The following is a 6,000-nucleotide window of genomic DNA, read 5'->3' on the forward strand; positions in this document are numbered from 1 at the left end:
ATATAAATTTGTGCAGCTACTGTGGAAAGCAGTTTGGAAATTTCTCAGAGAACTGAAAACATAACTACCATTTGACCTAGTATTTCCATTACTGAGTATATATCCCAAAGAAGATAAACCACTTTGCTAGAAAGGCACGTGCACTCATATGTACATCACAGCACTATTCACAATAGCAAAATCTTGCAACTAACATAGGTGCCCATCACTGGTGGATTGGATAAAGAAAATGTGGTACATATATATCATGGGATACTATGCAGCCATAAAAAAAGAATGAAACCATGTCCCTTGTAGAAACATGGATGTAGCTGGAGGCCATTATCCTAAGTGAATTAATGCAGGAAGAGAAAACCAAATACTGCATGTTGTCACATGGACATAAAGATAGCAACAATAGACACTGGGGACTACTAGAGGAGGGGGAGAGGGAAGAGGGCAAGGGTTGAAAAACTAACTCTTGGGTATTCTACTCAGTACTTTGTTGATGGGATCAATCACATTCCAAACCTCAGCATCACATAATACACCCAGGTAATGCACATGTAGTCCCTGAATCTAAAATAAAGGTTAACACTATTCAGCCTTAAAAAAGAAAGAAATCCTATAATTTGTAACAACATGGGTGAATCTAAAAGACATTATGCCAAGTGAAATAAGTCAGTTACAGCAGAACAAATACTGCATGATCTCACTTATGTGTGGACTCTAAAAACGTTGAACTCACAGGAGCAGAGAGTAGAAGGGTGATTGCTGGGGGTGGTGATGGGGGTAATGGGGGTAAAGAAAATTATTCAAAGGGTATGAAGGTTCAGTTAGACAGGATCAATCAGTTCTGGTGATCTCTTGAACATCCTGGTGATTATAGTTAATAATAATGTTTGTGTACTTGAAAATTGCTAAGAGACCTTCAATGTTCTCACCACACACACAAAAAAGTATGTGAAGTGATGGATATATCAATTCGCTTGATTTGATTATTTTATACTGTCTAGATATATCAAAACTCATTGTACACTATTAATAGGTACACCTTTTATTTGTCAATTATACCCTAAGCGAGCTGGGGGAAAAAGTGTTAAGCTCTTATTTTCTATGGGAACAGAAGGTTAAGTAAGATCACAAGGAGATTTCCAGTTTTCTGTGCCTTTTGGCTTTTTATAATATCTGATAGTGTTGGCCCCTTTCATTCTTCTAATCAGTTGTTTTTCTTGGGTCTTCTTGATTGCTCCAGCATGTGAATGTTAGAATCATTTTTGTGCCTTGTGGCTGATGATAATGTATATTGTCACATGTATAGAAAATGGAAGTAAGCAATAACAAGCATAACAAAATAACACAAATAAAAGAGTTAAAAGGGAAACAAGAGTTAACTATGTCCAAATCAATTCTGAAAATTGTGAGTAGTAGAATAGGTTGATTATATTTATCATCACTACTTTTAGTCTAGAGATATTTATCATCACTACTCTTAGTCTAGAGATTTTTATATTTATGGAACTCATTTCAGAAAGGGATGATCCTGTTGGGAACTATAAATAAAATGTGTTGGGGAACTTTGTGAAAGTTATATCTGTAAGTGGCTTCTGAGACAAATTAGAATATAGTCCGCTTTGAAAGATAACCTATGGGAGGGCGAGCAAGACCTTACAGGACATTATTGATTCCTAAATTCTCCAAAGTCTCACCATGACAGAGAGAATAGGCTTTATTAGCATCATTTGGAATGTTTGTGGTAAAGAGCTTTGCTCTGTAACCATGGAGGGGCTTTGACTACTCAAAACCCCCCTTTAAAGAAGATTGCAAATTGCCAGGGAAATACTGTGTCCTGAAGACCAGAAGAATATTCCAAAATATGGGAAGAGATTGAGATGAGATTGATTACAGAAACAGGGTTAAAGGAGACAGCATTTATTAAGGACTTTAGGCCAGATATGTTTTTACTTATGTTATCTCATTCCATCCCCTCAATAAAACTTTGAGGAAGGTTTATTGCCCCCAATTTATAGGTAAGGAAATTCAGACTGAGAAAGACTCACCAACTAGCTTTGAACTGGGATTCACACTCTGAATCACTTGGTTAAGGGAGGGAAATAGATGGAATAATGGAGAAATGGAACCAAGAAGGTATTAGCCATAATACCTTCCATTCTTCCCCATGGCCTTCAAAGCTTTTTATTTTTGACCTTTGCGCTCCAAGTCTATAGATGTATAATAATTTTGATCTGAGGAAAAAACATGAGTTGGGCTCTAGAGTTATTCTATTTTCTAATAATCCTAAGGGCAAATTCAGATTTGCTTAGCTTTCTGTAAAATGCTTTTTAGGTGCTCTATTACTTTGCAAAATCATTTGTCTTATCTCAAATTTTAAATTAACTTTAATATTTTGAATGCCTATGATTCGTTATGTTTACATATTTTCGAACCATGTGAAGTTTAGAAGAAAAGGTTTTCTTCTAAACATGCGAGGTGTTTTCAGCATAAGTACCTCAATCACTGGATGCTTATTTACTTTTCTGTGATAGGTGGGCCCTTTCAAGCCATCTTGATGATACAGAGATGTCCAGGGGCTGGTTTGGATTGTCCAAGATTAAGATTTCTTTGGAATATCAGAAATGAAAATTGCTAGTGGTTTCTGGTCAAGGACAGAGTAAATAGCTCGCACTAAAATCAAGCTACAGTGTCTTAGAGTGTAATGGAAGCCACACGCAAGAGTAATCAGAGGTGCTTTTTCTTAGGAAGTGCCAGCAGTGAATCCTATATCTGTGTAGAAAGTATTCCCTCAGAATAAGCACATTTCAATGTAAAACAAATGATAGCACACATTTGCATAACATTCTTCAGTTTATAAAACATTTTCTCATAGTGTGGCTCCCTGAGCTTGATAGCAATTCCATGTGGTAGTGTTAGCATGATAGCCCTCTTAATTCATGAGAAAATGGAGACTTAGAAAGTGTAAGTTACTTGTCCAAGGTTACGTATTGGATTTAGAATTCAGGTCCTCTGAATTCAAATTCAGATCCTCTGAATACTAAAGGACTCTACCCACAAATCTGTAATCACCTATGAGATAAAATTTCAGGGTCAGGCTCGCTTGTCCCAAAATAGCACTTCACTGCCCACCCTTGATAATGGTAGCGCTGGTAGCTCTTATTCTGCCATTAAGTTTTGGATGATGTTTATAAAGCACATGCTTCTGTCACTGTAAGACTTTGGAGAAGGAGATAGTAACAGCCCAGAAAGTCTTGCTTGTCCCCCTAGTTCACTGCTAATTTGCACTTCGGTCCCGTGGTTCCTCTCAGATAGCATTTCCAAAATTGTGCACATTACACTTCCTAGCTATGGGACCTTGTATGAGTTATTTAAACCCTCTGGGTTCCTTCTGTCTGTAAATGGGGATAACAGTAATTCCAGCTGCATTGGGCTGTTGTGAGCATGAATGAGTTCCTATATTTAAACCATTTAGAATAATGTCTGATTTATAGTAGCACTCAACGAATGTTGGATATTGTTATTATTGCATGTGAAGTGCTTGGCACCTAGTATGTGCTCAAAAAATGTGAGTTAAAAAAATAAAGAACAAAAAAGACAGGAAGACAAACTATACTGAATTCACAGTTCTCAAAAGTGCAGGGCCTTGATGACCAGAAAGAGTGGCAGAACCAACTCCCTCACACAAACTTATAGACACAGTTACGTTGGTATAGCTGAACACTATATAGCACTGTATAACCTCTTCTGATCCCAAACTCTGCTAAAGTTTATCACCATCCATCAAGAAAATGTGGACAAGCCACTGAGCTGTGATTCATGTTGCCCATCAGAGCTGGCACCAGTAATGACCTCTGTTGCTGCCTCTTTGTATGTGGTTGGAACCAGTAAACCCAGCCATTCACCTGCACATTTTTCAGTACTTTGGACCCCTGCTATAATGAATGGACTCATAGGCACTTTTCTCAGCAAAAATGACAGCAGTTGCTTTTAGGAAGAATGTTCAAAAGCACATCCACAAGAATGTTAAGCCAGGCGTGTAAGTAAATGTGAATTAAGTCATCACATTCTGACTAATCTCTAAAGAGAATATGCCTGCCTTTGAGCAGCTAAGAAAAAGAAAAAAAGGATTAAATTATTTGCATGCAGACCAACTTAACGCTAAGTTTGCCTTTAGGACAAAATGTTTATATTACTTCCTACCAGGTCTGCAAACAAGCTATTGTGCTCTGGGCTAAGAAGATTAAATGCCCAGCTACCTGGGTACTCAGAACACAGGTTCAAACTGGTCTTTGAAGAGGGAAAGGCTCTTATAGCTAGGATATAGACAACCATAAGGAACAGCAGTTTTGTGCCTTATGTTGGCACTTTGGGTTCTGTAGTGAGAATTAAATGACTAAGGACGACTTGCTTTTCTCTAAAAGAATGGACTGCAGCAAACCAGGGACTAATTACTTCTGTGGTAATCTACTCCAGAGAGGTGAAAGCAGTCAGAAGCAGGTAACTACAAACAGAAAAAAATCATGCCTAGGTCTAGCTCCTTGAAGACACCAAGTTCCCCATTCCCCGTCTGGGGTTTGACACAATTCTTTCTCATAAAAAATGCAACGTGGGTTAGTTTGACTTTCCTTAGAGCATAATGGGAGATTACAAAGTACTTTTAAACAAAGTGATGATGGCAAACATGCATAGACATTTCTTCTTTAATCAAAGTGTTGATGATTGTGGGTTCAATTCAGAATGAAGGTAGATGATACTCACTGCTCCTCGGCCCCAAACTTTCCTTGATGTGCTTTTCCATTCATTACTCCAGCTTCTTGTAGGGTATAGAAATATGTGATACTACTAGTACTCTAATAATAAAGAAAATAAGAATAGCTAAACTTATGGAGTGCTTGTTTTGTGATAGCACCTTCCTTTATACGTATTTCATTTATTTCTTGCAAAATGCTTAGGAGGTAGATGTTTTTATTAACCGCATTCTAAAGATGTAGAGAATTTAAATAACTTGCTCAGTTAAGTATGGAGTTCAGACCCAACCCAGCTCTTAACTATGACTGCTGTCACTGCTACTACTACAACTGCTATGATGACAATGACTACTACCTCTTAACTATTGTATTACTGCAACTACAACAGCGACTACTGTTGTAATTGCTACATCAGCAACAGCTACTACTACTATTATTACTGTTACAGTAGGTAGCTAGTCAGGCATGAGCCGGGCAAGAGAGGGCTCCCCTCCTCCCAAAAAACAAAGCAGGAATGTCAGGTGACCACGAGGTGATGGTCAGGCAGTTGTTAACTGTCTCTCTAAAATAATCATTGGTCACAGCCAGTGCCAGGGAAGGGCAGTCTCCCAATAGATGGACACATCTGAAATTGGTAATCAACATCTTCCCAGTAAGGTCTCAGGGGTTGGGCGAGTGGGCTCAAGCCTGCACATGAAGAGGCAAAATGGTGGAGTTTAACTGGTATGTGACCTTGCTCTAAGAATGCTAGACCGGTAGGGGAAGAATGCCTCAAGTGAGCATGTGTGTAACTCCAGGAAACACACTGTACATGCTCCCCTCCTAAGGGCTGGCAGGCCACTGTGCATGCAGATAGCCCGCCCCAAGGGAAGGCTCAGGGGAAATAATACAAGAACTCGGAAGTACACCAACGTATAGAACCCCAAGCCAAAAGGTCAAACTGTGCACTTGATCTCTCAAGTCTCTTGCTTGGCCCTCTTCCAAGTATACTTTACTTCTTTTCATTCCTACTGTAAAGCTTTTTAATAAACTTTCACTCCTGTTCTGAAACTTGCCTCGGTCTTTCCTTCTGCCTAATGACCCTCTGTCAAATTCTTTCTTCTGAGAAGGCAAGAATTGACGTTGCTGCAGACCTGTATGGATTCACTGCTGTCAGTCACATAGTGACTGACAACTACAGCTAGTACTACTATTGATCTGACTATAACAGCAACTATTACTACTACCACACTACTACTACTAGAAATGAACACTTATC

Source organism: Hylobates moloch, unplaced genomic scaffold (genome assembly GCF_009828535.3).
Source record: "Hylobates moloch isolate HMO894 unplaced genomic scaffold, HMol_V3 SCAFFOLD_2, whole genome shotgun sequence".
Classification (NCBI taxonomy): domain Eukaryota; kingdom Metazoa; phylum Chordata; class Mammalia; order Primates; family Hylobatidae; genus Hylobates; species Hylobates moloch.